Genomic DNA, 20,474 nt, shown 5'->3' on the forward strand with positions numbered 1-20,474 from the left:
GGCTAGAACTTTCACTACTATGTTGAATAAAAAAGTGAGAATGGACATCCTTGTCTTGAGTCTTCACTATTAAGTATGACATTAGCAATAGGTGCTTTGTAGATGCATTTTATCAAGTTGACGTTTTCCCTCTATTCCTAGTTTGCCAAGGGTTTTTATTATGATTGGGAGCTGGATTTTGTCAAAATGCCTTTTCTGCATTAATTGATATAATCATATAATCTTCTTTAGCCTGTTGATATGGTAGATGATTGATTTTTAAATGTTGAACCAGCCTTGCATACCTGGAATAAGTCCCACTTCGTCATGGTATATAATTATTATTACACATTTGTAAATTTGATTTGCTGTTTTATTGAGGATTTTTTAACGTAAGTTCATGAGAAATATTGGCCTTTGGTTTTCTTTTTCTGAATTGTCTTTATCTAATTTGGATATCAGGGTAATAGAAGCCTCATAAAATAACCTGGAAAATGTTCCCTCCTTTTCTATTTTTCTGCAAGAGATTGTGTTAAATTGGTATTAGTTACTTAAATGTAGATTTCTCCAGTGAAACCATCTGTACTTAGAGATTTATTTTTCAGGCGCTTTTAAATTATTAACTCAATTTGGTGTTTGTAGGATTATTCAGCTGCCTATTTTTATCTTCGATGAGTTTTAGTAGCATGTGATTTTTAAGACCATTTCTTAAGTTGTCAAACTTATGAGCATAAAGTTGTTTGTAGTATTCCTTTATCATTGATGTCTGCAGGATCTGTTTCAATAGCCCATTTTATTCCTGATATTGGTGATTTGTATCTTCTCTTTCTTTTTATCTTTGTCAGTTTTGTTGGAGATTTATCAATTTTATTGATTTTTTAAAGAATCAGTGTTTTGTCCCATTTATTTTCTCTATTGTTTTTCTGTTTCAATTTCATTGATTAATGTTCTTATCTTTATTATTTTCTTCCTTCTGATTAATGGTATCAAGAGTTTATTTTTCTATATTTATACTTTTTATTTTAAAATCTAACAATTTATGAGTTTACATGATAGCAGTCCATAGGTATGAATTAACTGTGTTAAATACTGAATAATTCTTAAATTGGTAACAATGTTTAGGATTTAACTATTCATGGTGACAAAAGTTTAGAAAGAAAACAGAAAAATCAGTTAATTGGCAGATAATAGGTTAAGTTTCCATTTGAAGAGAGTCTGGGTATTTACAAGTATTCTCTCCTAATCTAAAAAGTCATATTTGAGGAAAATTTGCAACATAACTCTAAATCACTGTGCACAGATACGTTGAGCTAACAAAGTTCTATAAAAGGCCTTTCTCTCAAGGAAGGATGGGGAAACTGCAGAGAAGAAAATAAACTAGAAAGAAATGAATTACCCACACAGGAAAGAAGGGATATTTTAGCTTAAATATAGCTGGAAAATTTAGGTAGAGGTCTTACACGAGAGAGGGGAAAAGGCAGAAATGTCTGAGTCAGAGAAAGATCGCTCCCTAAAGAGAAGTGAACTGCCAAAAAGAGCAGGGGTTTGCAACTCAGCTAGGCTGAGAATAAATGTAGAAAGAAAAGAAGACCTTTCTTTAAAAACATATAAGTTTTAAAAGAATTAAAGGGCAAAATAGAAGTAAAAATATTAGTTAACATTTAAAAGACTATGAAATGAACTTAAATTCCCTGCCCTCCTAAAGCTCGCAATCTAACAAATTGATGTTATTCTATTGGATTGCTTAAAAACATATCTCACTTAAAATAGATGATCATATATTGGTTTACATTGTATTTTTTATTGATTTGAGAGAGAGAGAAACATTGAGATGAGAGAGGAGAATCAATCAATGTGAGAGAGGAAAATCAATCAGTTGTCTCCCGTACACACCCTGACCAGGGACGGAAACCTGCAACCTGGCCATGTACCCTGACCGGAATCGAACCAGTGAGCCTTTGGTGCACAGGAGGACACAACCAACCAAGCCACACCGGCCAGGGCCAGATATATTGGCTTACATTTTAATTGCTTAAGTGGGATAATGTTTTTAAAATTACAACTTTTAAATCTATATGAATCCCTGGAGTTTTAGCCAGTGTGTTTGCCTTAACAATTAGTCCTCTTGAGCTATAATGTGTTGGGTTTTCTTAGCTGATAAGAAGCTGGTGTGCACCCTAGCCAGTGTGGACAATCAATTATATTTCATTTTAGAAATTAGCTCTGAAGATGCCCTCCCTCTATTTTGCTTTCTCTTCCTCCTTCACCTTCCTAAATGTGAACCTTCCTCGGTGCTTCCTCCTCAGGCCTTTCCTCTTCTAGTCTTAAGTTCTATGACTTCTCCGTCTGGAATGTCTGTCTCTCCCTCCTTCCCCCTCTCAAAATCTGTCAAACTCCCAAGTGTATTTTTATATCCAGCTTAGAAGTCACCTCCTCTGGAAAGTCATCCTTAAACACTCATTCCCTCCAGTGCTCGTTCCATTCCTGTACGTATTGCTGTGCTAACACCTACGACAGCGCACTCTGCACTTCATTTTACACTTGCCTTCCTGACTAGACTTGATGGCAGAGACTGGGTCTTATGACTCTCATGTTCCAAGTTTCAGGCACAGGAAAAGTACTTGTAATAAATGCCCTTGAATGAATGGGTAGATATACAAGCTAGCAATGGCTATTTAATAACTATTCACTAAAATAGTTTTAACACATCCATAAAATTGCTCAGTATATTCAGAGTACATTTTCCTCCTGAAATAATAAAATAGTAGTTTAAAATATATTTTTAATAATTCACATACTTTCATAATATAGAATTAGTGCCAATCAGTAAAGCTTAAACTTATGAAAGAATAAAAACCTAAGAAATGAATAAGGCCCTTTGCCTTAAAAAAAAAAAAAAAGAATATCTATCAAGAAAATGAGAAGACAAGCCACAGACTTGGAAAAAACATTTGCAAAAGGCATGCATTATAAAGCACTAATATCCAAAATACAGAAAGAACTCTTGAAACTCAAAATAAAAGCCTACAACTGATTGAAAATGGGTAAAAGACCTTATTAAAATAATGAGATATCACTAAACACCTATTAAAATGCTCAAAATCTGGAACACTGAGCAACACCAAATGCTGTGAGACTGGAGAGCAATAGGAACTCTCATGAATTGCTGGTGGGGATACAGGATGCTCCAGCTACTTTGAAACTCAGTTTGGCCATTTCCTATAAAACTAAACATACTCTGACCATCTGATCCAGCAATCCCACTCCTTGGTATTTACCCAAAGGAGTTGAAAACTTACGTCCACAGGAAAACTTGCACAGGGATGTTTATTCCTAATTGCCAAACCTTGGAAGCAACCAAGCTGTCCTTCCACATTTGAATGGATAAACTGTGGTGCATCCAGACAATGGCATGTCATTCAGCTGTGCTAACACCTGTGACAGCACACTATAAAGAATGAGCTGTCAAGCCATGAAAAGACATGAAGGAACCTAAGTGAAAGAAGTAAAACTGAAAATGCTACATACTATATAATTTCAAATATATGACTTTCTTTTAAAAAAGCAAAACAATGGAGACAGTAAAAAGATCAGGGTTGCCAGGGCTTAGCAGGAGGAAGGGGTGAATAGGCAGAGCACCCAGGATTCTTAGGGCGGTGAAACTATATTGTCTGATACTATAATAATGGACACCTGCCATTACACGTTTGTTAAAACCCATAGAACTTGCAAGGATCATTGTGAACCCTCATGCAATCTATGGACTTGGGTGATAATGCATCGATGTAGGTTCACCAATTGTAAGAAGTGTCCCACTCTGGTGAGGGATGTTGATAGTGGGAAAGATTGTGCATGGGGTCGGAAGAGGGAGTATATGGGAAGTCTTTGCACTTTCTGCTCAATTTTTCTGTGAGCCTAAAACTGCTCTAAAATAAAGTTTATTATAAAAAAAATCTGGTCTACATTTTTTGAGTGTAAGTAATTAACATAAAAAAGACAACACTATTGTATAACACAGTGTAGGACCTTCCTACTCGAAGCATATCTGTGGTCAAGCTTCAAGGACAGCACCTGGGAGCTCGCTAGAAATGTGTCCACGGGGTCTCAGCCCAGACCTACTGAATCACAAATTCTTTCTACAGGTCTTTTGCATGCACATTAGAGTTTGAGAACCAGTGCTGTAGAAGACCAAGACTGAAACTAGGAGCAAGACAGCCAGGTTCTTTTCTTATCTCATCCACTCCCAAGGTGTTTAGTACTAGGCAATGTATTGAAAGTGCAGGTTTCTAGTTTGTAAGTCAAGAGGGTTGGCACAGGTCAGAGGTTCTCACGGTGTCATCGCCGGAGCAGCGGCATCACCTGTACTTGCTGAATCAGAAACTCGGGGGTGAAGCCACCCACTGTGTTCTAACAAGCCCTCTCCGTGTTTCTGATGCAAGCTAAACTTGAGAACCACTGGTTGATCTCTAAATTCTATGATCATTTGGGAAAATGTAAATGTTATGAGATGTGTGTGTGTGTGTGTGTGTGTGTGTGTGTGTCTGCGTGCGCACACACGCATACTTGAAGATAAATATTTATGTACTTTACACAATTAACTAGTATTCTTTTCATTTTCAGATCGTGCCCTTACCTACTTCAAAGTATTTCTTATATTGCTATAAATTTCTATTGAATTTGTCAAGTAACAAAAGCAGATTCCTTAGACTCTAATATAAAGGCAACCATTGATTTGAGGACGCCCTTCAGACAAGGAAACTCTGAGCTTGCTGCCCATTAAGAGATAAAGATTTAATCTGTCTTAATGGCTTTCCCCTCCCTTTTTTGTAATTAGCAAACCACATATTTTTAGTGCCAGGATGGCTGGCTAGGGTCATTTTCATTATCATAGTTTCCACTGAATGCCAAGTATGCTTCTTTCATCCAATAAGAAAACCTGAAAGAAAGCAGATAATGTAAACTCTAATTTGGGGTAATCACAGAAAGAACCCCATGTTCACACGCTGAACTGGGAATCATGAAACAGCTGATAGGATTCAGTAATGAAACATGAAAGCGATAACTTCTTGTCTGGTTCGAGCAGGAGGAGAGAATTTGGCTTCATTTGAAATCCTGTCAAGGACAACACAGATAAGCACTATTTTTAACTCCCACTTTTATCGTAAGAGAATTCACAGTGTAAGAATCAAACAGCATTTTGAAAAAAAGGGGAAAGTGGGCACATAATCCAGGGGCTCAGTTTTCATTATCGTATAGTTGTTAATATTATTTGGGGGTTGAGGGAGTCTACATTCCAAGGTTGTGGTGTATGGAGCCATGTTCCCATTCACTCCATGAGCAGAGCACCCACCAACAGATCTCCAAGCGCCCTCTTTCCTGGGGTCTGACTCTGAACTATTTCCCACAGACAATAAAACAGTAGCAGGGAGATGATGCATTGGCGTACTATAGGCTTAATTTCCTCAGCCATTTCATCTCTGAAATGCAGGCCCTGGTAACTCATCACAGTGATATCAGTTGCTGGCTCTGACATCTACCTCAATCATTTAGATTGTAGCCACAACACTGTCATTTTTCTTCCTCCCAAAGATGTGCATTCTCTTGGTCTTTTGAGCCTTGATGAATAGAGCAATTCCACCAATATTTTTGGCTAGATTTTCAAAGAAACAGCCTTCATTTTAATGAGATAAAATTAGCTTTTGGCCTCCTATTTTGAAGGAAACAATTTACTGGCTTTAAGCATAAATCAAACAGAAGCCTTAAAAACAGGAAACTCTGAAAAGGCAAGGCCCTTGAAATTCTGGCCTAAATGTGTTGCTGATAGCAATAAATCAATAGGAAGTTGATTTTCTATAAGGTATCTACCTGTCTAACTCACTCTACCTTCCTAAAGGGGATGATGTGTTTGGAATTCAAGGGTTCAGCTTGGACCAAGGGTGAGGTGTGTAGTGGGGCAAAGATGCGACATTGAGGAAAGCTGTTGAAATCATCTGAGAATATGCTCAGAGAGGCATCCATCCCCAAAGAACACACTAAGTAGATGAAAGAGGGACAGGGGAAATAGACAGGAAAGTAGGATAAAGGAAGTAAAGGAGATGGAGGACAAAATAGAGACAAAGAGGATGACAACAAGATGGCTAGGAGATGAGAAAAGAATAACAGAGTGAGAGTTTGGGAAAGGAAACCTGAGAAAGAGCCCTAGATAGAGAGGCAGCAGAGATGGAGAAATGATAAAGGGGAGAGGGGTCAGGTGGGAGTGAGGTGTGTATCTTGGGAGGGTCTTCATGGGTGTGGTTCCAGAGATTGTGTCTAATGAGTCATGATAACTGCGTGGTAGGCAGCCTACAGATGCTTCTCTCCAGGATAGGTCTGGCAAATGCATCACTGGCAGGGATGAAATTAGCTGAGAGCCATGGCTATTCCCCTGAGACACATCGTTTCCTAGAGAAGGGAAAGCCACAAGGTGAAATTTCTCTGCTGCAGTCATTGGAAACTAGTAAGAACAGTCAGAGGGAGGATTCTACTACAATATCGTCACATCCCAATTAGCCTAGGAAAATGCCTCAACACTAGATAATTGTTTTCCCCATCACTCTTCCCAGAAAGGCTATGCTAGTGCATGTCCAGGACGTCCCCCTGTTGTGACATACAGATCCCTGTCACAGCCTCACTCCCGGTTTTATGTGTCCTACATGATAAATGTACACTGCATTTTTCTAACATTTATTTTTTGGACATAGGCCTAGTGGGAAATTTGGGGAAAGAAGTCCAAATATTTCTCTAGTTTTACCTATAGTGTAATAAAATGTAATTTATCTCTATTCAACCCTACCATAAATGTATAGTATATATTTATTAATCTTTTTTGTTATGTCTAGGCTATACATATGTACGTTTACTGAAGACAATGGGGTGTGTCATTTATATATTTTACGATATCAAATTTCTTTTCCCAGCTATTTCATACCTGTTTGCCCCAAGAGAAAGTCTTTTATTGTAATGAGCTGAATATTACTTCATGCAATAAGGATTCTGTAAATAAAAATGTATTATGACTTTCTTTTACTGCTTTAAAAGCTCTCAGTTAATTATCACTGATTACTTTTTAATGATTGCAATGTCCCACTATATTTTAATTTTTCAGATGTTTGCCCCCTGAAATGCTAGAAAATAAATGACTCCTAAGAAAACACCAGTCAAATAAATCTTCAAAAGCCTTCGTTTGATTTTTGTTAGAAGTAACTCCTGCTCAGGCAATTTGGAGTGTGTTCAACACAAGTGTGAATCATCGATATATAATCCTTGAGGATATGTTGAAAGGAAAGTCTCTGCAGAAGAGAAAGTACCTTAAAATAACCTTACAGCATCTGGCTCACACCTGCAAAAGTACATTTTATAGTGATAATTTTAGAACTCCGTGAGCTGTCTTTGGATTTTGTATTTTCCTATTTCAGACTATTTCTACTACCAAACTAATCTGACTATTTTGAACCTTTTTTGTGGACAACACATACCTGAAGTAACAATTGGGAGGACTGGTTAATTACACTGGCTTTCTCTCAAACACCACGCAGTTAGCTGTGTGTGAACCTGTCAGTCTTTGTGTTGCTATGATGCTCAGAAGGTTGGCATCTTCACTCTCTTCTGTCTATAAAGCTTCTAGCCTAAGAGCATGAACACACCTATACTCCAGATGTGTATGAAAGTCCTATTTATGCAGGGGAGCAACATATCAGGCGCTTTCTAAATAATGCAAAAATGTGACTGAAGGTCAGTATGATTTTGTTGTCGTTGTCATGGTTTTTGAATGTGACTGTAATTCATTCCTTCATAATATCCATTACGGAACCTAGGAAGGCTTCCAGGAGACTTTGCTTCATCTTCATTGCATTCCCCTTTTGGCCTGAAGGCTTTTGAATTTTAATTTTTGTGCATGTACTAATTTTGTTAAAAAGTGACAAATGTCTATAAAATGATTAATTTTCCCCCTGAAGATGTCACACAAACTTCTGTATCTGATTTTCACATTATCTTTATTAATGGAGCCCCCACCTCTCCATCTTTCCTTTCTAAACCCCCGACTTATGCATGTTCTGTCCACTCAGCTCCCTCGTGCAGATTTGCTCATGTGAACTCATCAATAGATCTACACATGTATGTTGTCCACACACACATAACTAAATATTTTGCAACTAACTTTAGATGCTTTCTTCTTTCCTGGTCATTTTTTTTTCTTGATATTTCTGGCCTTGATTTTAGCACTTGATCTCTGAGATCAAGATAGGTGAAGTTATGAAGGAAGCCAAGGTTGGGTTCATTATTCTCCTTTTTTTCTTTGTCATCTCTCCCATGGTCTCCTCTTCAGTCAGGGCTCTCCCTTCTTAGGTTTCTCCTCCCTACACATGTTCATTTTCTAGACAGTATCTCCTATTTCTGAGTCTTCCCTAGTCCCTCATCCATCCAAATGGATATTTTGTGTCATGGAGCCTTGATCTTTGACAGACGACAAAGATGAATTAAGCAGAAAACTACCTTGTATCTGTGCGACAGTGAGGAAATGCACTCATTTTTGCAGAGAGCACACAGATTCCCCTAGCTGTGGGCCTTTTTCTTATCCTCCAGGATTCACCTCATGTATCACTTCCTCAGAAAGCCTTTTCCGGACCCGCCCCTCCCTCACTTCTCCAACCTGTTCTCTACTTCATCACTGTTTATTTTTCTTTACATTTTTTAAAATTGATTTTGAGAGAGAGAGAGAGAGAAAGGGAAAGAGAGAGAAGCACTGATGTGAGAGCAAAACATGGATGGGCTACCTCCTGTACACACCCTACCGGGGATTGGACCTGCAACCTGGGGCATGTGCCCTGATGAGAATCGAACCAGCAGCTTTTTGGTGCCTAGGACAATGCTCATCCAACTGAGCCACACTGGCCAGGGCTTCTTCATAGCATTTAAACACATGTGTTCAAAGTATTCAATGTTTCCCAAAACTACATAAATTATAACTATACAACTTGATACATTTCTACACAGTGACCTTCATAGATCCAGAAGTAGAGCATTGTCAGCATCCAGACACCCACCTCATGGCCTCTTTAGGGTCATTCATTCTCTTCTACCCCAAAAGTAGCCATATCCAAACATCTAGATTAGTTTGGGTGTTTTTTAACTTATAAAATAGAATGTGCTCTTTTGTTTTACTTCTTTCATGCAATATAATATTTATGAGATTCACTCTTACTGTTGCATATAGTGTAGTTCATTCTCATGGCTGATCATCACTTCATAGTATAACTATCCTATCTAATAAAAGAGAAACATGGTAATTAGCCGTACGGCCACTACCCTTCCCATTGGCTAATCAGTGAGATATGCAAATTAACTGCCAACCAAGATGGCGGCCGGCAGCCAGGCAGCTGACGCGAACAGGGAGGCTTGCTTGCTTCAGTGACAGAGGAAGCCAAGCTTCCCCGCCTGCCTTGCCGGCCTCTCAGCTGCACTCTAAGCAACATTGTAACAAATATAGAAGCTAAACAAAACCCCGGGCTTCAGCCAGCAGGACCGCAACATTGTTTCAAATACAGAAGGTAAACAAAGGCCAGAAACCTGCTTTCAGCAGTGGAGGTCTCATAGCTGGAGCCGAGCCTCAGAGCTAAAGCTGGCCCAGAATTAAAAAAAAAAAAAGGAAAAAAGAACAGGTTGGGAGCTTCAGTCACCCGCCAGCCTGAAAACGGCCCTCAGCCCCTCACCCAGGCTGGCCAGGCTCCCCAGTGGGGACCCCCACCCTGAAGGGTGTGTGACCAGCTGCAAACAGCCATCATACCCTCATCCAGGCTGGCCAGACACCCCAGTGGGGACCCCCACCCTGATCCAGGACACCCTTCAGGGCAAATCAGCCAGCCCCCACCCGTGCACCAGGCTTCTATCCTATATAGTAAAAGGGTAATATGCCTCCCAGTACCGGGATCAGCGGAGCAGCGAGGCCTCCCGGCACCGGGATCAGCGTGACAGGGGGGCAGCGACCAAACCCCCTGATCGCCCTGCGCCTCTGTGTGTGACAGGGGGCGGTGCCCCAACTCCCCTATCGGCCCTGCTCTGTGAGTGACAGGGGGGAGCTCCTCAACCCCCTGATCGGCCCTGCTCTGTGAGTGACAGGGGGGAGCTCCCCAACCCCCTGATGGGCCCTGCTCTGTGCGTGACAGGGTACAGAGCCCCAACCCCCCTGATCGGCCCTGCTCTGTGTGTGACAGGGTACGGAGCCCCAACCCCCCTGATGGGCCCTGCTCTGTGCGTGACAGGGGGCGGTGCCCCAACCCCCCAATCGGCCCTACCCTGAGCGTGACTAGGGGTGGCATCGCAACCTCCCGATCCGCCCTGCTCTGTGCATGATAGGGGGCGGCGCCCCAATTCCCCAATCGGCCCTGCTCTGAGCCCGACCAGGGGCTGCACCTAGGGATTGGGCCTGCCCTCTGCCACCCGGGAGCGGGCCTAAGCCAGCAGGTCATTATCTCCTGAGCGGTCCCAGACTGCGAGAGGGCACAGGCTGGGCTGAGGGACCCCCCCCCCCCCGAGTGCACAAATTTTTGTGCACCGGGCCTCTAGTACAACAATATATTTATCCTTGTTACTAGTGATGAAAAACCTGGGACTATTGCAAATAATACTGCTCTAAACATTTTTGTCCATTGTTTTGATGCACATATGTATGCATTTCTGGTGGTTATATATCTAAAAGTTACATTACTAGGTCTCTGAATAAGATTTTTTCAGGTTTAATATACACTACAAATAAGTTTTCTAAAGTGGTTGTATCAATTTATATTTTCATCACCAAAGTACAAGAGGTCTACATTTATACCAACACTTGATAATCATTTAGAAAATGTTAGCCATTTTGGTGAATATGTTTTTATATCTCATTGGGGTTTTGATTTGTATTTCCCTAATGACTAACAGGTTTAGCGCATGTTCACATTTCTTGGCCATTTGGATATTCTCTTTGTGAAGTGCCTACTCAAATTTCTTGCCCATTTTCTATTGTGTAATCTGTATTTTTCTTATTTGTAGGAGTTCCTTATATAGTCTGGATATGAATCCAGCAAGATATATGTATAGAAAATGTCTTCTGGTTTAACTTTTCACTGTGTTAATGATGTTTTTGATAAACAGAACTTAATTTTTATAAAGTTCAATTTATAAATATTTTTCTTCATGGTTAGTGCTTTTATGTTGTTGTAAAATAGCTTTTCATCCCTAAGTTTCAGAAAGATGTTCCCATGCTATCTTCTGAAAGTATTGATGCTTTACCTCTCACATTTAGATCTACAATTTACCAGGAATTGATGTTTGGGTATGCAATTTCATTCAGTTCCATATGTAGTTAGCCAATTGACTCAACATCACTTATTGCAGTGGTTCTCAACCTGTGGGTTGCGACCCCTTTGGCGGTCAAACGACCCTTTCACAGGGGTCGCCTAAGACCATCCTGCATATCAGATATTTATATTACGATTCATAACAGTAGCAACATTACAGTTATGAAGTAGCAACGAAAATAATTTTATGGTTGGGTCACAACATGAGGAACTGTATTTAAAGGGCCAGAAGGTTGAGAACCACTGACTTATTGGAAAGGCTGCCCTTCCCTCACTCAGAGCAGGACCATTATTGTCACAAATCAAATGTTCTTTTGGGTATAGGCCTGTTTTTTAATTCTTTACAATGTTCTCTTGATTTTTTTCTCCTTTTCTGAATACCATATTGTTTTATTAATTGTAGATTTATGATATGCGTTGATATCCACTAGTGTAAATCTTTCGACTTTGTTATCTATAAAATTGTCATGAGTATTTTTGACCTTTTAACATTCCCATTTACATTTTAGACTTAGCTTCTTTGTTTAGTCTCTCCCTCTCTCTCTTTCTCTCTCATACATGCAAAATAGTAACTATGTAAAGGTGATGAAAAAGTTATTTAGCTTAATTGTAGTGATCTATTCACAGTATAGACATATACCAAAACATCATGCTGTATCCCTTAAATATACATAATTTTATATATCTAAGATATCTCAATAAGCTGTTTAAAAATTTAATTTATGGCTTTAAAATATTTAGACATATGGTATGGGGGCTTCCATTTGCATTCTTGACAGGGCCTGGAAAATGTGAGGTGGATCTGTTCTTGAAATCAAAGGCCATGTCTTATTCCCCACCCCACCCCCAACCTTCCATAAATGCCAAACACAAACTCTGCACAAGATAGGTACCCTCTCTCACCAAAATGTTTAATTAACAAATGTATCCTTGATGAGTAAACTATGGTGATAACATAGGTACTTTAGAGCTGGTAAGCCTTTTGACACCTCTAAGTTATACTTTTAGACATATTGATATTAGGCACTATCTACTCCAGCCCTGAGCAAGATCACTGCATGCTCAGAAACTCTGCCAAGAAATGTACTTCGTCCTTCTTAACCACTTCCTTCCCCAAGAGCTCAGGCATTCCTTCAGAACCCATCTCTTGGGGCTATCAGATTAAACTGAGCAGGAAAAACTGGTAGAAAGGTTAATACGATTGGATGCAAAACTTGGAATGGTTTAAATTCATGGGTTTTGTTGCTAATTTTAGTTCCAGGGTAGGATATTCAAAGAGTAGACTGTGCCTCTGTTTAAATAATCTTTCTTAATGATGATGTAGAGTTAAATAAATTAGTTTTAAAATGTCCTGGAGACAGACAAAAAAATTTTTTTGAACTTTTTGGTTTGCGTGTATGCCCACTCAGACCTGGTATAGATAAATACAGCCACATAAACTTGCCAGTTTAGGGGGAAAAAAGAAGACCAATACAATTTTGGGTTTATTACAAATGTAAAAAAATATGATAGACCTCCCAGCGAGTTTCTCTGCACTAACTGATTTTGACTTAACCACTGTGGCACTTCTCTTTCTGTAACTCTTTTCATCATCCTCCCCAACCCCCCACCATCCCTCACCCAGAAAAAAAAAGTTTAAAAATGATGTAAGAATAATAAATTAGATTTAAAATATCTTAATTTGTTTTCATGCTTTCGCCTAAATTCTTTATTTACGTTCAACACATTATTACCATCTGAGCACATGGCACAGCATTCACTTCGAAATTAGAATCCTTATTTAGTGAAACTCTTTCATAACCATAGATCTACATATAATCTTTTCTTTTCTGAAGTACCTAGAAATTCTCTGTAGGACTTCAGCTCTCAGAATGTCTCCACTTTGAGATTTTAATAGACATTCTGCTTTCCACCACAGCACCTTCTATTAAGCAAGATGTGCTTTATAAGCCAATAAATAAGACCAATAATTGCCTCCATGTTTATATACAACTCAGACTCCTTCAGCCTTGTCTTCATCATGCATTTTGCCACTTAAGGCAAAGTCAACGACTTCAGTTTGCTGATATTTATCTATTGCTTGCCAAACGATCTTCTGCTCTCAAACTCCCCAGCCCCCCACAAACCAGGAGAAGAAGTTTAAGTTCTTCTTACTTGATGCCTTTATTTGGTTCTTTCATATTTCTGAGGCTTACTTTTCATCCACGAAATTAAAAATAGAAGTGAAAGTCATCTTTGTTTTTCTAATTAAACCCTCGTTTCATTGAATTGGCTTTCCCTGGCAGGACTTAAAGGCATAGCCTTCCGCTCATTATCACCAGCCTTTCTGATTCCTGCCGTCATTACCTCTGTGGCAGATGACTGTGGTTTGTGCTTTGTTGTTGTTGTTTTTAAATCTATGTCCCTTACAGCTCTTTGGAAAGTGGCCATTGTTAACATGGAGGTTCTTCCATATTTCCAAGTTTATGTTTGCCAGATGCTCTAGAATAAATGGGTTATTCAAAACATATTGGAATCCTTTATGTGTTCTGCCATAGCTTAAGTTTTATATCCCCAAACCGATGAACTTAAATCTTTTCCTCCTGATGTATTTAAAAATTAGTCACAGGAGAGTCCCTTGTCTCCTGCGCCCCGCCGCCTCCGCCTAGGTTCCCACTCGGGTGACGCATGCGGGCACCGGCTCCTGGTCTCCCCCGCCGCCCACCAAGAACGCCAGCGGCCCGGCTTCCCACTTGCCTCGCTCTACATGGGCGACCTGCACCCCGAGGGGGCCGAGGCTATGCTCCCCCCTGCCGGGCCCTCCTTATCTATCAACGTGAGCCGCGATGTGGCCCTCGCTGGGCTGCGCCTACATCACCTTCCAGCATCGGCCGATGCGGCGCGGACACCGGACACATGAACTTGGAGGTTATCAAAGGCCAACTGCACCGGGTGGTCCCAGCGAGACCCAGGACTTGGAAAGTCGGGTGTGGGCAGCATCTTCATGGAGAACCCGGAGGAGTCCCTTGACAACAAGGATGACACCTTCTCCACCGCTGGGAACATCCTGTCTTGCAAGGTGGTATGTGAGGATCGCGGCTCCCGAGGCTTTGACTTTGTCCATGTGGAGACCCGTGAGGCTGCGCAGCAGGCCATCAGCATTTTGAATGGGATGTAGCTGAATGACCGCAAAGTCCTCTTTAGCCCCTGCAAGCCTTGACAAGAACGGGAGGCAGAGCTGGGGCTCGGGCCGTGGGGTTCACCAACATCTATCTGAAGAACCACAGATGGACATAGACGAGCAGGGCCTGGAGGAGTCTTCTCCCAGTTTGGGAAGATGCTGAGTGTGAAGGCGAGGAGCAACGATAGCGGCCACTCCCAAGGCTTTGGCTTTGTCACCTTTGAGAAGCAGAAGGCTGTACAGAGCGGGAAGGAGGTTGGCGGGCAGCGGCTCTATGTGGGCCATGCCCAGGAGCGGCAGAATGAGCTCAAGCGAAGGTTCCAGCAGATGGAGCAGGACCGGCTGAACCATTAGCAGGGCGTGAACTGGTATGCGAAGAACCTGGAGGACTACTTGGTTCTGAGAGACAGGAAAGAGTTTCCTCCCTACGGAGCGATCACCAGTGCCAGGCTGATGACAGAGGGTGGCCAGCCCAGGGCTTGGCTTTGTGTGTTTTTCCTCTCCAGAAGAGGCAACGAAGGCTGTGACAGAGATGAATGGGTACATCCTGGGCACCACGCCGCTGGACGTGGCGCTGGCTCAGCGCAAAGAGGAATGGAAGGCTATCTTGACCAACCAGTTCATGCAGCAGCGCCACTCCAACGTGTGGGCCCTGGATGGCCCCCTCTTGGACTCTTTCCAGCAGCCCGCCAGCTGCTTCCTGTCCACACTGCCCCAGTTTCATACTACACGCGCAGGGATAGGCGGCCTGGAGGGGGTGAGAAGTGCAACTGGCAAGCACTTTGGCGAGCAGGCCTTGTTTCAGAGTCAAGAAGAGCTTCCAGCATCATAACTCTGTCATCCTCCAGTTCTCAGCACAGTTGCTGTTCTTCCGCCACACCCAGTTCTGAATAAAAAAAGTATTTTTAAATAACCATGCCTTCTCCCTGTATTACAGCAGCCCTGATACTGCTTGTTGGTACCTGTCACCAGATCTCCCAACTGTATTCATCCAGCCAAGTTCACAGATGTGTTTAAACAAGACACCCCCCCCCAAATTAGTCACATACATATGCAAGACTTTGTCTATATACAATGCTAGAGGCATTGACTCTAAAGTCCTGTAGGGTCCCCAGACACCAAGTGTCTAAGGCCTAGAGAAGGAAGTGGGAGACGAATTGCCAAGCCACAGGAGAACACTGTGGGGGTCTCTGTGCTCTGGGGGCAAGGTTAAAGGTTAAACCTACATATTAGGACTTTGTCTACATCAATGGTCCACCAACATCCATTATCAAACAAGCGTCATGATTTTACAGTAAAAAGTTGTTGTTTACTATGAGATATTTTTGGTTACCAAAGCTCAATGTCTTTGGTAAAAATACATATAGGTTTTGGTGATACATTTCTTCATAAACAAGTTCTTTTTGTTGTTATAGATGCTTATGTTACCACGTCGCTCTGTCTTCTTAGCAAGTGCCAATAACTGTCATAGAAGCATAGCCAAAGAAAGAGGGGGAAATCCCTAGCCACTGGACTCAGTAGGAGTCAGTAGGTAGTTGTAGGTGCTGAGTACAGTCTGAATGTCCCGGAAAGCTCCCAGAAAATGAGGTAGCCTGTGTGTGCAGACAGGAGAGCAGCAAGGGCCCACAGGAGATAGCATCATGGCTCACCCAGCAGGGCAGCCACATTCAGGAACAGAGTAGGAACTGAAGGGCAAGTGGGATGCTTATACATAAGTAAATATTATAGCAGAGCTACCATTTTGGAATCGCCTACTAGAGTTTCTAAAAGCAAGTTTGGTTCCTGAGCAAGCTGAAAGAAGGGCACACAAACCAATGGAGGAGAAGGGTCTCTCTCTCTCTCTCTCTCTCTCTCTCTCTCTCTCTCTCTCTCTCGCTCCCCTCTTGAACAAGGCAGACTCCTGCCCTTTATCTTAATTCTCAAATTCCATCCATCTTAGCCCTGGAGTTGGAGAGGGTATGGGAAGTTTAAAAACACAAGCATTATTAAAAATGTTTGTAACCCAAAGTGAATTCATATGCAGCCACAAAAACTGGCTTCTGACAGGTTAAATGGCTTAGGTCTTTTGTTGTTATTGGTGTTGAAAGCCAGGGCAAGGCTGTGTCTGCTGCCCAAGGTCACATGGACCCAGAGTGAGAAAGAGGTGCCACTATGTTGCATAACTAAGCATCTAAGTTTTAAAATACTCCTCTCAGAGAAGCTCTTTGCACCTTGCTTCTTCTACATGACTAATCCTATTGGTTGGCAGAAATAAAGTAAAAACCCATGGCTCTGAGTTTGCCCTAGACCCGTGGTCGGCAAACCGCGGCTTGCGAGCCACATGAGGCTCTTTGGCCCCATCAGTGTGGCTCTTCCACGAAATATTTGTAGCATTTAACTCCATCTGGGAGTATGTGAGAAACAAAGACTCTTAGGCCTCTACATGGACATATGGATCAGAATCTGCATTTTAACAGATCCCTAGGTGATGCACATGTACATGAACACTTTTTGAGGCACTGATCTAAATAAACCATTCACCAAAAACAGGATCAAGTAGGCTTTGGAAAGCCACCCTTCCCTCCTGCAATTGCATAGAAAGTTGCAAGCAAAGTAAAAAATTGTTGTGTTTGCTATCCTATCTAATAAAAGAGTAATATGCAAATTGACCATCACTCCAAAACACAAGATGGCCGCCCCCATGTGGTCAAAGATGGCCAAGACAAGATGGCCAGCAGGGGAGGGCAGCTGTGGGCAATCAGGGCAGCAGGGGAGAGCAGTTGGGAGGGACCAGGCCTGAAAGGGAGGGCAGTTGGGGGACCAGCCCTGCAGGGGAGGGCAGTTGGGGGCAATCAGGCCTTCCGGGGAGGGCAGTTCGGGGCAACTAGGCCTGCAGGGGAGGACAGGGGCGACTAGGCCGGCAGGGGAGGGCAGTTAGGGGCAATCAGGCCAGCAGGGGAGCAGTTAGGCGTCGATCAGGCTGGCAGGGGAGTGGTTAGGGGCAATCAGGCAGGCAGGCAGGCGAGCAGTTGGGAGCCAGCAGTCCTGGATTGTGAGAGGGATGTCCGATTGCCCTTTATCCCTCAAGGGGTCCCAGATTGGAGAGGGTGCAGGCTGGGCTGAGGGACACACACACACCACCGTGCACGAATTTCATGCACCAGGCCTCTAGTGTAAATATAACATCAAAATGAGTCCCCTAATGCAGCCTTCAAACATGTGGAGCCACCTTCTAGTTCTTTACTTCTGCACTTCTTTCTCTGAAATGCTTCCTAGGGTAACAGTTCAGTTTTTGCATGGTTTCTTAGGTTTGTGACTTTGGATGCTTGAATAACTACGGAAATATAACAGAAAGAGGTAATACTGAGAGGTTCATAGGAAAGAAAAATAAATAAGCAAAAGATAAGGCAGAAACACAAAAGAGCAAACATAGCATGAACTAGAGAAATAAATATCTGTCTATATGATTTGTATTGAAAATAGATGTATTTTTAAAATATAAAAATGATGCAAGCTAATAGTTTTTCATATTTTTTGCTAAAAATGGTAAATTCTCAAATAGCACATAAAAGTAGGAAACAGAGAATTAATATGTCCAGAAACATCATAATAAATAGACAAACTTCTTTTGTTCTTTTAGTAGTGAAGCATCCACTTACCCTCTTCAGGTAATAATAATACCATCTGTTTTCCTTTAAGGAGATTCCTCCTCTCTCTCCCTACCCAATCCAAATCTCAGGCTACAAGCTGTAGGTATTATCCTGCGTTACCTGTGGGCATGATGGATATATGGTGGATCATGTGATGCACAGGCCTAAGCCAATAGCAATCTTACATTCTCTAGAGCACAGAGTTGATTTTAATATGGGCACAGGTCCCAAGTCAAGTCAACCAGGCCCAATGAACCCAGAGCTTTAAACTGGGTAATCAGAAAAAAGACTTTGTTTCATGTTAGTGCTGAAATGGGAGGAGATGCAAAAACGGTGGTAGTCATCTTGCCACCATGAGGGGAGATACCGTTCTGAAAATAGAGCCACCACAGAAAAAGCAGAGCAGAAACTGGGAACAGAGAAAAACTGACTCTTCCTGATGACCCTGGTTGAAGCCTGGGGAAGAGAGGTGCCTGAAAGCAAACCAAAACTCTACACTTTTCATCCATCTGAACTAAAAAGTTCGCCTTTTGCTTAAATCAGTGGTTGGCAAACTGCGGCCCCTTGAGTGTGGCTCTTCCACAAAATACCACATGCGGGCTCGCACGTACAGTGCGATTGAAACTTTGTGGCCACACTCAAGGGGCCAAAGAGCCGCAGTTTGCCGACCACTGGCTTAAATCAGTTTGGATTAGTTCCTGTTACTTGTATTAAAGGGAAATATAAGTAATACAGGGTGGTAAAAGTTTGTATATTTCTATGTGTACATCTACATAGATGGGTCTTATCTTATATAATAAAAGCCTAATATGCTAAGTGTCCAGTCGTCCAGTTGGCCGTTCAACCAATCAAAGCATAACATGCTAATAATATGATAAGGCCGCTCAACCGCTCGCTATGACGTGCACTGATTACCAGGGGGCAGACGCTCCGACCGATAGGTTAGCTTGCTGCTGGGGTCCGGCGGATCAGGACTGAGCGAGATGGGCTGGAGCCCTTCTGTGGTCCCACCTTGGCTGGCCAATCTCCTGCGTTCCTCCCTGGCCCCAATCGTGCACTGGTGAGGTCCCTCTGCCTGGCCTGCACCCTCTTGCAATTCAGGACCCCTCAGGGGATGTCAGAGAGCCAGTTTTGGCCCAATCCTGCAGGCCAGGCAGAGGGACCCCACTGGTGCATGAATTCGTGCATGAGGCCTCTAGTTACATATAATTTTACACTCAGTTTATTCTTTACCTACTAATTTTTAAACTTCTCAACCAAAAAATATGTCATGAGCATCTTTCTGGGTAATTATATTGAGATCTATATTGGTATTTTATTGGATATATAATGGTTCTACAATTTTTACCATAATTAGTTGAATCAGATTAATACTGAGGGACATTTATAGATTATTTATATACATTAAGGAGAATTCATATATATATATATATATATATATATATATATATATATATATATATATATATAACATATATATATATATTAATTTAACCCACACAATGATCTCCTTGGGATAAATTTTGGAAGTTGTTAGGCCAAAGGTATCTAATTTAAGATATAATACACACTCCCACACTGCCTTCCAGAAATCTATAGAATTATATTCACACCGGTAGGACTTGGACACTTCAGTGTTCCCTGTAGAGTCACATAAACATCTACTAGTTTCATGCGTGAAAAATAATATAACTGATTTCTTTTCCATTTCTCTATTAGTGAGAGTGACTAATTTTCCACATGTTTATCAGTCCTTGTATTTTCTCCTTGTTTGAACTGCCTGTTATTTATTTTACCCATATTTCTGTTGGAGTGGTTCAGTTTCATTGATATGCTAGAGTTCTTCATATGTTAAGCATAGTAATTCTTTCTCCTATATTTGCCAGCTTGTACTTTGTGTTTAGATTTACTTTAAGTGTATTTCATGGTACAGAAAGTTTACATTATTATATAACCAAACTTATCAAAATTTAATTATGGATCCTGAATTAGTTATATTGCTTAGGAAGATTTTTCCATTCTAAGATTATAAAATTATTCACCCATGTTTTCTGGTTTCTTTTTAAATATATTTTGATTGATTTTAGAGAGGAAGGGAGAAGGGGAGAAAGAAACATCAATGATGAGAGAGAATCAGTGATCCGCTACCTCCTGCAGGCCCCCTACTGGGGATCAAGCCCTCAACTCTGGGTATGTGCCCTTGACCAGAATCAAACCCAGGACCCCCCAGTCCTCAGGCCCACACTCTATCCACTGAGCCAAAATGACTAGGGCCTGGTTTCTTTCTTCCCTTTTCTTATCTTTTCAAAAATATACATTTAAATCTTTGAT

At 41.5% G+C, this 20,474-nt stretch overlaps 1 pseudogene; it reads left to right on the forward strand.

Moving 5' to 3' along the window:
• LOC102429440 overlaps nt 1–15,346 on the forward strand; it is a 55,271-nt pseudogene extending 39,925 nt beyond the window's left edge.
• Nucleotides 15,347–20,474: the final 5,128 nt, after the last annotated feature.

This window comes from Myotis lucifugus, unplaced genomic scaffold (genome assembly GCF_000147115.1).
Source record: "Myotis lucifugus unplaced genomic scaffold, Myoluc2.0 scaffold_0, whole genome shotgun sequence".
Taxonomy (NCBI): Eukaryota; Metazoa; Chordata; class Mammalia; order Chiroptera; family Vespertilionidae; genus Myotis; species Myotis lucifugus.